Source organism: Loxodonta africana, chromosome 15, assembly GCF_030014295.1.
Source record: "Loxodonta africana isolate mLoxAfr1 chromosome 15, mLoxAfr1.hap2, whole genome shotgun sequence".
Lineage (NCBI taxonomy): Eukaryota > Metazoa > Chordata > Mammalia > Proboscidea > Elephantidae > Loxodonta > Loxodonta africana.
This window is the reverse complement of record NC_087356.1, coordinates 73,822,989-73,835,218: the sequence shown is the minus strand read 5'-3', so window position 1 is coordinate 73,835,218 and position 12,230 is coordinate 73,822,989. Positions and strand designations below refer to the sequence as shown.

Sequence of the window (12,230 nt, the reverse complement as noted above, 5' to 3'; positions counted from 1 at the left end):
ATCTAGGAGGGGCGTTATATGAAAATAAGGGCCCATTTTTATAATCTGAAGAGGAGATCAAGGGTATTTTGGAACACTCTCTGATTTGAGTCAGATTGAAACATGGGACCTGGAGTTGAGCCAGTATCTCAGGAGGAAGCCACAGCCTCAAATGTATGGCTCGCCTAGAGATGATGTTAAAATTGACAGTAGCAGGAAGAACTAAGCTATAATTTAGTATGGAAGCAGCTGATGGACCTGAATTCTCATGTACAATTTTGGGAAAGGATGACAGATCCAGCATTCAGTCAGATTTGTGAATCATAAAACTGCCTGAGTGAACTTAACAAAGGCATCCTCGCGCCAAGATGAACAGGAGCTGCGATGAGAAGCAGTATGGACAGGAAGTTTAAGAAGGGCTTCATAATGGAGACACACAACCCAAAAGGAATAAACAAGGGCTACTTTTTTTTTTTTTTACTAGCATACAAATAAGAGTGATGACAAAATAAACTTCAGCAGTGAAAGGCATAAAGGAGCATAAAAAGGCTACCAACAACAAAGGACAAATATAATTAGAATGCTAATGATAAAAAGATACAATGTTATTTCAATATTCATGTGTCTTACTAAATTAATCTGTGACGGGCATTTAATAGCAAGGGGTTAATAACATATAAATGGTGGTAACAATTATAAAAAATGAGATTGGGATTTAAAACAAAAGAACTAATATGGGTTCCAGTCTCAGAGAAGTCACAAGAAATGTTAACTATTGGTGGTGTTTATAAAAAGAGGTCTGGGTTCTTGGGGGAAGAAAAACATATTAAACAAGGAATAATACCCCACAGTTGGAGTCCAATGATAATAAAAAGGATTAGGGTAATCAGAAAAATTCCTAGAACCTCTATAGTTCTTTTTTTTTTTTTTTTTTACCCTACTAGAAGTTTGAGTTTACAAAATAAAAAGCTATTTCAAAAGTAATGGCAAGTTACAAATTCAAATTATGCAAAAATGACAATAATGGTCAGAAAGCAGCACCATTAAAATATAGCCACCCAGGACTGCACTGTCTTCTGGCTTCTTGTAAACTTGAGCAGATGCTGAGTTGTCACAGCTCTCATTAGTCTTGTCCATCAGCACTTTGGCTTCAGTTCTGAGGTCTTTTAGGCCTCTACCTGGAAGAGGGGCTCCTACCCCTCAGCAACAGCACATGCCTGGTATGAGACAATGATTGTCTTGGAGTTAAATTAGAAGAGAATGGAGTTACTGAGAGTTCTGCAGTAGTCAGCAACAGTGACAGTACTACTTTATTACAAAGAAAAGCAAAGAAGCAGGCATATAAGTTGGAGAAGGATGAAGAAGATGAAGTAGGTTACAAATATTTACAATACAATAAGCATTGGAAAAAGCAAGAGAACAACGACAATAATGAAAAGACCCTGGATCTGGAACCAAAAGCTGTCATAGATCAGAGCATGAGGGAAAAATCAAGAGGGAATCACCGAAGAAAAAGGAGAAAGGTGAATGTAAAAGACAGATAAAGAATCCCAAGCCTCCTAAGGCACAGACAGTGAAAGAATAGAACCATCCAGAACTGTAGCCTTCCAAAAGGTTCACCTGGTAGAAACAGCCTTGTTAAAACCAAAGAGAAAGGTGGGGTAGGCATTTGTGGAAAGGATAGTCCCAGTTCCTCCTCAGAGTCTGAGTCTTCTCAGGAATCAACCAGCGATGGCCTTAGCAATGTTGTTTTGGAGGTCAGAAAGTCCTCAGAGAAAATATCAACTGGGTTATCAAAGGAAGGACCCTCTGTGAAATACACAACTACAAACAAGCTGGTTACAAAAATGAGCTACAATTTTATCCCCATCAAGAGCAAGGCTCCAGCTCAGAGTCAGATGACCAGAGCACTATGTCACAGAGACCGCTGGAGTGTCCTGCAGGTTTCTTAAAGACACTGGGCATCTTAGCAGGAAGAGGTTTTCCAGGGCCAGGTTCATCATCATAGACGACTCCAAGTGCTACTGGATGGAAGCATTCTGATGCAAATGGCTGCAGACAGGCTCCTGGTCCTACTCCCAACTTGCTTCTCCCCACCAATTTGGGAAGAGGAGGAGGTAGAGTAGAGGACCTTCTTTCTTGGAAAGGGGCTGGGGTCAGAGCATGCAGAGAAGTTGAGGATGAGGGCAAACCATTCTCTGTGTTTGAAATAGAAACAATGAAGATAAGAAGAAGCAGCAATTAAATGAAATGACTACAAACTCATCTACAATTATTCAGAATCCAATAGAGATACACAAGAAGAACTACAGTCTAATGCTACCACTGTTAGCAGCTGCGCCTCATGTTGGAGGAAAAAATTGCATTTAAGCTTTTGAAACTAACATCTGATTACTCTCCTGATGTCTCTGATTACAAGGAAGGAAAAATATTAAGCCACAATCCAGGGACCCAGCAAGCTGATAAAGAAATCCTTTCATCTTTACCTGCCATGAAAGAACCTGGAAATTTTTATTTTATTTATCACAACAAAAATGGAACTGAGGTGGTGGAGTATCCTGTGACACAGGATAAGAGGATCACCATTTTTTGGAGAAAATTGATCTAAGCCTAACTGTTGAATTTGCAAGTAACAACACATCAAACACAGAACTTGCCTGAGTACGACTTCTCCACCTCATAGTTCATATCTGGTGTGAAAGTAACTATACCCTGACCATTTTTTAAAAAGAGGATTTGAAAACTGTTTGCTTTTTTTTGTTGTTGTTATCTTCACCTTATTGCATAGAGAAAAAATCCACCTCATCATTTAAAATAACATGACTGTAGGTTTCATAGACTTTTTTTTTCTGGTTTAACTTTAGTAACAAAGTTCAGATATAACATTCCCTGCAGGCATCATTATGTACTAATATGTATGGTTTTTTCTCTTTTTTTGTTTTCTGGCCATCAAGTACAGCCGTCAGTAGCAGTCTCTAATATCATGTATAACGAAGTGCTGCACATCTTGACTCATGAAGTTGTATTAACTAACACTTTTAAACATTAAAATATGTCATTTGACCTAATTTTTTAACATTTGAATTGCTCCATTAAATCTGGAACATCTTCTAAATTTCAAGTATTTTATACTTGCAATTGTCAAGAGTTAATAGATGGCTGGATTTGTTGAAGGTACCGAGTTAATGGATCCTTTCACATTTTTCTCAACTTTAAAATAAAAGATTCTTAGGGCCCTAAGTAGAGCTGTGAGGATAAGATCTTCTGTACGTGCCTGGGGAAGAGCTGGTGCTCTACTTGGAATGAGAGGGTGCATTTACTATTTATCATCTTTGATAAACAGTTCAGGAAATGTTATTACTTGTCACAAGATCCCAAGCACCTAGCTGACTATGCTGGAGTCAGGATCTTGAACCGAAATGTCTTCTTCTGTTGTTATTCAACACAAAACTAAAGTGGCTAAATACTTACTGTGAAAATCGCTTTCTTCTAACAAAAGATCATGTACGCCTTCAGCTTTGCAAATTTTTCAGTAAAATCAGATTGAACTAAAAAAAAAATACCACTGGCGGAGCCAAGATGGTAGAACAGACAGACGCTTCCTGCGAGTCCTGTTTACAACAAAGGCCCAAACAAACAAGTGAAATGAGTAGATTTATGACAAGCTAGGAGTCCTGAGCATCAAAGGCAAGCTTAGGAAACAGACGGGCAGGGGGAGGAAGAGACGGTTCAAAAGCGGGGAGGAGTTACCAGACCTGAACCACGGGGAGCCCTCAGGCACCATTCCAGGAGCAGTGGCAGTGGGCTGGTACTAGCATTTGGCCTCAGTTTCCTCAGGGAGAAGCGGCCAGCCTCACAGCCTACTCACACCTCCAGAACCAGAGAAGAACAGTGCTCTCAGCAAAAGCTAAGTACTTGTGTATACTTTACTGTGTCCTCCCATCCCCAAGCTGTCTTCAGCGGCTGAATCCCTGGGCCTGAGATAGGCCCTGTTGAGTGCCTAGAGCCATCCTCCCGGCCTTGGAAAAGGAAAAAATTTGCAATTGGGGGAAAAGATAATTTGCCAGCTCTACTAACCAGCGGAGCTCAGGACAGAAGCAGCTCCTGTCCAGGCATAAATGGTCATGGACTTTGAGCATCTTTCCCCTGTGCATGGACCTATGTGGGCCTATTTCAGGAGAATAGCCCCTTGTTGTCAGACTTCAACCGTTTCAGCTGTGAGGTGGAGAGGTGGGTGTTTGATGTTTGACATTGCTTTGCCTATTAACGGGGTCCTTACCGACCCACATCAGGGGCCTCAGGACTAGTAGCTCCACTCAGGTCACCCAGCCACCCACGACAGGGGTCCAAGGATAACTGGTACCTCCCAGTCCTTACAACCAAAAACATTGGGTGCCCACGGTCTGTCTGCAGAACCCACCCACCTGCACGCTTTAGGGAACAGGGACGTGCTTTCCTCAGAGACACTCAGAGGTCAGTTCTCAGCCCCCTGCTTTGTTCAGAGTGTGGCTCCCTGCTTCTATCAGATACTGGTACATATACCAATTACCCCTGCCCCTCTAGGACTGTCGGACAGAGCCTGTACCACACACTTGATGATCAGCTACCTGGACACCTGAGCTGAATTCATACAAGAAAAGTGAATGGACTCCGAGACTGATATACCTCATAACAGCTCCAGCCAGCTGGGGACAGGATGTCAGAGCTCCAAAGGCAAAAATAATCAAGCTAGCTCGCTCAAGCAACCCATTTAGGCACATCAAAACAAAGCAAGAAGCTATGACACAGTAAGCAAGCATAAAATAATACAATAACTTATAGATGGCTCAGAGACAACAGTCAATGTCAAGTCACATAAGGAAGACAGACCATGATCACCTCAACAAGCTCTCAAAACAAAGAATCCAGGGATCTTCTAGATGAAAGTGCCTTCCTGGAATTACCAGAGCCAGACTACAAAAGATTAATATACAGAACCCTTCAAGACATCAGGAAGGAAATGAGACAATATGCAGACAAGCCAAGGAACACACAGATAAAGGAATTGAAAAAATTAGAAAGATTATTCAGGAATATAATGAAAACTTTAATAAGCTGGAAAAATCCATAGACAGACAGCAATCAGAAATTCAGAAGATTAACAATAAAATTACAGCATTAGACAACTCAATAGAAAGTTAGAGGAGGAGAATTGGGCAAGTAGAAGCCAGAATTTCTGAACCTGAAGAGAAATCACTTGGCACTAATATATTTGAAGAAAAATCAGATAAAAGAATTTAAAAAAATGAAGAAACCTTAAGAATCATGTGGGACTCTATCAAGAGAAATAACATACGAGTGACTGGAGTACCAGAACAGGGAGGGATAACAGAAAATACAGAGAGAATTGTTGAAGAATTTGTTGGCAGAAAACTTCCCTGATATCGTGAAAGATGGGAAGATATCTATCCAAGATGCTCATTGAACTCCACATAAGGTAGATGTTAAAAGAAAGTCACCAAGACATATTATAATCAAACTTGCCAAAACCGAATATAAAGAGAGAATTTTAAGAGCAGCTAGGGATAAACGAAAAGTCACCTACAAAGGAGAGCCAATAAGAATAAGCTCAGACTACTCCGCAGAAATCATGCAGGCAAGAAGGCAATGGGATGGCTTATTCAAAAAATTGAAGGAAAAAAAATTGCCAGCCAAGAATCATATATCCAGCAAAACTGACTCTTAAATATGAAGGTGAAATTAGGACAATTCCAGACAGACAGAAGTTTAGGGAATTCATAGAAGTCAAACCAAAACTACAATATTAACGGGAGTTCTATGGTTAGAAAATCAATAATATCAGGTATCGACCCAAGGCTAGAACACTGGGCAGAGCAATCAGAAGTCAACCCAGACAGGGAAATCAAAAAAACAAAGCAAGATTAAAAAAAAAAAAGCTGAAAACAGGGTAACAGCGACGTTATTATATAAAAGAAAACAACATCAAAACAATAAAGAGGGACTAAGAACTGTAATCATAGATGTTCCATGTGGAGAGGAAGATACGGTGATACAAAGAAATAAGAGTTAGGTTGAAATTTAGAAAAATAGGGGTGAATAATAAGGTAACCACAGAGGAGACAAACTATCCTACTCATCAAAATGAAATACAAGAAAAAAATAGACACAGCAGAAACAAAATCAACAACAATGAATATGAGGAAAGGACAATATATAAAAATAATCTACTCAGCACATAAAATTAAGTGGGAAAAAGAAACTGTCAACAAAACACAAAAAAAGGCGTCAAAATGATAGCACTAAATTCATACCTATCCATAGTTATGCTGAATGCAAATTGACTAAATGCACCAATAAAGAGACAGGGAGTGGCAGAACGGATTAAAAAACACGATCCATCTATATGCTGCCTACAAGAGACACACCTTAGACTTGGAGACACGAACAAACTAAAATTCAAAGGACAGAAAAAAATACATCAAGCAAACAACAATCAAAAAAGAGCAGCAGTGGCAATATTAATTTCTGACAAAATAGGCTTTAAAGTTAAATCCATCATAAAGAATAAGGAAGGACACTATAGAATGATTAAAGGGACAATATACCAAGAAGATATAATCCTATTAAATGTTTATGCACCCAATGACAGGGCTGCAAGACACATAAAATGAACTGTATCAGCATTGAAAAGTGAGATAGAAAGCTCCACAATAATAGTAGGAGACTTCAACACACCACTTTCGGTGAAGGACAGGAAATCCAGAAAGAAGCTCGATAAAGACACCGAAGATCTAAATGCTGCAATCAACCAACTTGACCTCATAGACATATACAGAACACTCCACCCAACAGCAACCAAGTATACTTTCTTTTCCAATGCACATGGAACATTCTCTAGAATAGATCACAGATTAGGCCGTAAAGCAAGCCTTAGCAGAACCCAAAACACTGAAATATTACAAAACATCTTCTCTGATCATAGGCCATAAAAGTGGAAATCAATAACAGAAAAAACAGGGAAAAGAAGTCAAACACTTGGCAAGTGAACAATACCCTGCTCAAAAAAGACTGGATTATAGAAGATATTAAGGATGGAATAAAGAAATTCATAGAATCCAAGGAGAATGAAAACACTTCCTATCAGAACCTTCGGGGACACAGAGAAAGCAGTGCTCACAGGTCGATTTATATCAATAAATGCACACATCCAAAAAAGAAGAAAGGGCCAAAATCAAAGAATTATCCCTACAACTTGAACAAATAAAAAGAGAGCAACAAAAGAAACCCTCAGGCACCAGAAGAAAACAAATAATAAAAATTAGAGCAGAACTAAATGAAATAGAAAACAGAAAAACAATTGAAAGAATTAACAAGACCAAAAGATGGTTCTTTGAAAAAATCAACAAAATTGATAAACCATTGGCCAAACTGACGAAAGAAAAACAGGAGAGGAAGCAAATAACCCAAATAAGAATTGAGATGGGTGATATTACAACAGACCCAACTGAAATTAAAACAATCATATCAGATTACTTGGAAAAATTGTACTCTAACAAATTTGAAAACCTAGAAGAAATGGATGAATTCCTAGAAACACACTACCTACCTAAACTAACACAAACAGAGGTAGAACAACTAAACAGACCCATAACAAAAGAAAAGATTGAAAAGGTAATCAAAAAACTCCCAACAACAACAACAAAAAATCCCTGGCCCGAATGGCTTCACTGCAGACTTCTACCAAACTTTCAGAGAAGAGTTAACACCACTACTACTAAAGGTATTGCAGAGCATAGAAAAGGACGGAATACTACCACACACATTCTATGAAGCCACCATATCCCTGATACCAAAACCAGGTAAAGACACCACAAAAAAAGAAAATTACAGACCTATATCCCTCATGAACTTAGATGCAAAAATCCTCAACAAAATTCTAGATAATAGAATTCAACAACATATCAAAAAAATAATTCACCATGACCAAGTGGGATTCATACCAGGTATGCAGGGATGGTTCAACATTAGAAAGTTAATATAATCCATCACATAAATAAAACAAAAGACAAGAATCACATGATTTTATCAACTGATGCAGAAAAGGCATTTGACAAAGTTCAACACCAATTCATGATAAAAACTCTCAGCATAATAGGAATAGAAGGAAAATTCCTCAGCATTAATAAAGGGCATTTATACAAAGCCAACAGCCAACATCATCCTAAATGGAGAGAGCCTGAAAGCATTCCCCTTGGGATCAGGAACCAGACAAGGATGCCCTTTATCACCACTCTTATTCAACATTGTGCTGGAGGCCCTAGCCAGAGCAATTAGGCTAGATAAAGAAATAAAGGGCACCCAGACTGGCAAGGAAGAAGTAAAATTATCTCTATTTGCACATGACATGATCTTATACACAGAAAACCCTAAAAAATCCTCAAGAAGACTACTGAAACTAATAGAAGAGTTCAGCAGAGTATCGGGATACAAGATAAACATACAAAAATCAGTTGGATTCCTCTACACCAACTAAAAGAACATCGAATAGGAAATCACCTTTTACAGTAGCCCCCAAGAAGATAAAATACTTAGGAATAAATCTTACCAGAGATGTAAAAGACTTATACAAAGAAAACTACAATACACTTCTGCAAGAAACCAAAAGAGACCTACATAAGTGGAAAAACATACCTTGCTCATAGATAGGAAGACTTCCCATTATAAAAACGTCTATTCTACCAAAAGCGATCTATACATTTAATGCAATTCCGATCTAAATTCCAACGACTTTTTTTAACAAGATGGAGAAACAAATCACCAACTTCATGTGGAGGGGAAAGAGGCCCTGGATAAATAAGGCATTACTGAAAAAGAAGAACAAAGTGGAAGACCTCACTTTACCTGGTTTTAGAACTGATTATACCACCACAGTAGTCAAAACAGCCTGATACTGGTACAACAACAGATACATAGATCAATGGAACAGAATTGAGAATCCAGACATAAATCCATCCACACATAAGCAGTTGATATTTGACAAAGGCCCCAAAACAGTTAAATGGGGAAAAGACAGTCTTTTTAACAAATGGTGCTGGCATAATTGGATATTCATCTGCAAAAAAATGAAACAAGACCCATACCTCACTCCATGCCCAAACGTGAGCTGAAAATGGATCAAAGACCTAAATATAAAATCTAAAATGATAAAGATCATGGAAGAAAAAATAGGGACAATGTTAGGAGACCTAATACATGGCGTAAACAGTATACAAAACATTACAAACAATGCAGAAGAAAAACTAGGTAACTGAGAGCTCCTAAAAATCAAACACCTATGCTCATCCAAAGACTTCACCAAAAGAGTAAAAAGATTACCTACAGACTGGGAAAGTTTTTAGCTATGATATTTCCGATCAGCATCTGATCTCTCAGATGTACGTGATACTGCAAAAACTCAACTGCAAAAAGACAAATAACCCAATTAAAAAATGGGCAAAAGATATGAACAGACACTTCACTAAAGAAGACATTAAGGTAGCTAACAGATACATGAGGAAATGCTCACGATCGTTAGCCATTAGAGAAATGCAAATCAAAACTACAATGAGATTTCATCTCACTCCAACAAAGCTGGCATTAATCCAAAAAACACAAAATGATAAATGTTGGTGAGGCTGCGGAGAGATTGGAACACTTACACACTGCTGGTGGAAATGTCAAATGGTACAACCACTTTGGACATTGATTTGGAACTTCCTTAAAAAGCTAGAAATAGAACTACCATACGATCCAGCAATCCCACACCTTGGAACATATCCTAGAGAAATAAGAGCCTTTACACGAACAGATATATGCACACCCATGTTTATTGCAGCACTGTTTACAATAGCAAAAAGATGGAAGTCATCAAGGTGCCCATCAACGGATGAATGGATAAATAAATTATGGTATATTCACACAATGGAATACTATGCATCGATAAAGAACAGTGATGAATCGGTGAAACATTTTATAACCTGGAGGAATCTGGAAGACATTATGCTGAGTATAATTAGTCAGTTGCAAAAGGACAAATATTGTCTAAGGCCACTATTACAAGAATTCAAGAAATTGTTTAAACAGAGAAAAAAATATTCTTTGATGGTAATGAGGGGGGGAGGGAGGGAGGGTGGGAGAGGGGTATTTACTAATTAGATAGTACATATGAAGTACTTTAAGTAACGGGAAAGACAACACACAATACAGGCGAGGTCTGCACAATTGGACTAAACCAAAAGCAAACAAGTTTCCTGAATAAACTGAATGTTTCGAAGGCAAGCATAGCAGGGGCAGGGGTTTGGGGACCATGGCTTCGGGGGACATCTAAGTCAACTGGCATAATAAAATCTATTAAGAAAACATTCTGCATCCCACCTTGGAGAGAGGCGTCTGGGGTCTTAAACACTAGCAAGTGGCCATCTAAGATGCATCAATTGGTCTCAACCCACCTGGATCAAAGGATAATGAAGAACACGAAGGACACAAGGCAAATACGACCCCAAGAGACAGAAAGGGCCACATAAACCAGAGACTACTTCATCCTGAGACCAGAAGAACTAGATGGTGCCCGGCTACGAGCGACGACTGCCCTGACAGGGAACACAACAGAGAACCCCTGAGGGAGCAGGAGAGCAGTGGGATGCAGAACACAAATCCTCATAAAAAGACCAGACTTAATGGTCTGACTAAGACTAGAAGGACCCCGGTGGTCATGGCCTCCAGACCTTCTGTTGGCCCAGGACAGGAAACATTCCCAAAGCCAACTCTTCAGACATGGATTGGACTGGACAATGGGTTGGAGAGGGATGCTGGTGAGGAAGAGCTTCTTAGATCAGGTGGACACTTGAGACTATGTTGGCATCTCCTGCCTGGAGGGGAGATGAGAGGGTAAAGGGGGTTAGAAGCTGGCAAAATGGACACGAAAAGAGAGAGCGGAGGGAGGGAGCGGCTGTCTCATGAGGCGGAGAGCAACTGCAAGTATGTAGCAAGCTGTATATAAGTTTTTGTGTGAGAGACTGACTTGGTTTGTAAACTTTCACTTAAAGCACAATAAAAAAAAAAAAGAAAACCCATCAAAATGCCTACAACTAAAAATTATAACCCCAGTGACAAAGAAAAATTCAAAAAAAGTTAAAGCCCTCAGATTAACAATTATTTCAAAAGTAAAAATTTGCATAATCACCAAAACTACCAGGATATAATTCCGCAATCCTGCATAACAGTTAACAATACTAAGGAACTAAAAACAATTAAAAAAAAAAAAGCTAACAGTCCAAATTGTACTGCAGGTTGCATAGGCAGTTTCAGGTCCAGTCCAGAGATCTTAGGAAAGCGGTCTACCCAGCTGTCATCTGCTTCCTCTTCATCTTTTTTTTTTTTTTTGGTGATGTTCGAATTTTTTTTTTGCCTTTTTATGAGGATTAACAATTCATTTGGGAGTTGGAGCTTTCTTCAACTGGGATAAATGAATCCAAGTCTTAACTCCTTATAGCTTATAGGCACAAGGATCAGTGAGAAGAATGAAATAAGGTCACTTCAATCAAGGTACAAGAAAATCTTTTAATTGGTATCTTTTCCCAGTAAACATAATCTCTAGGCTGAATATTAGGTAATTCAGACATTTCTTGCTTTGATTATCCAAAGCTTAGAATATTGAATTGAAGATTTACAATATTGAAACAAATCAGATTGAATCAAATTTGAATCAGGGCAAGTTGCCCAACAGGGGAGGGCCATAGGCTGTTGAGTAATAATCTCCTAAGGAGACAGTTTTTAAAGTCCAAATGGAGTAGTTCTCATATTTAAAATGTCCAGAGGCACCACCTTATTCCAAGGCAATTGTAAAGACTTGGAAAGTTTGGCTAGTTGAGTTTTCATTATACCATTAGTTCTTTCAACTAGACCAGACCATTGAGGATAGGGACAATGAGGTCTTTGAAAAATGAGGAAGATTTTACATATTCTCTTATTTGCCCAATAAAATGAGTGTCTCTGTCACTACAAAGGGCACTCGGGACTCCCCAAGTGGGGATAATGTTCTGAAGAATTTTCTTAGCCACAAAAGTGGCAGTGACTTGAAGACTTGAGAAAATCTACAAGTTATTATTAATAAAACTTGTAACCACTTGAGAGGAGGGGTTGGATGAAATCAATCTGCCATTCAGGCATTGGTCCCAATGGCAGGGGAAATCTCCCAGGTGGAGCTTTATAAG

At 38.8% G+C, this 12,230-nt stretch overlaps 1 pseudogene; it reads left to right on the top strand.

The window, feature by feature from the left end:
* Positions 1-363: 363 nt before the first annotated feature.
* LOC100662974 (coilin-like) lies at positions 364-2,739 on the top strand (annotated as a pseudogene).
* The last annotated feature ends 9,491 nt before the right edge of the window (positions 2,740-12,230 follow it).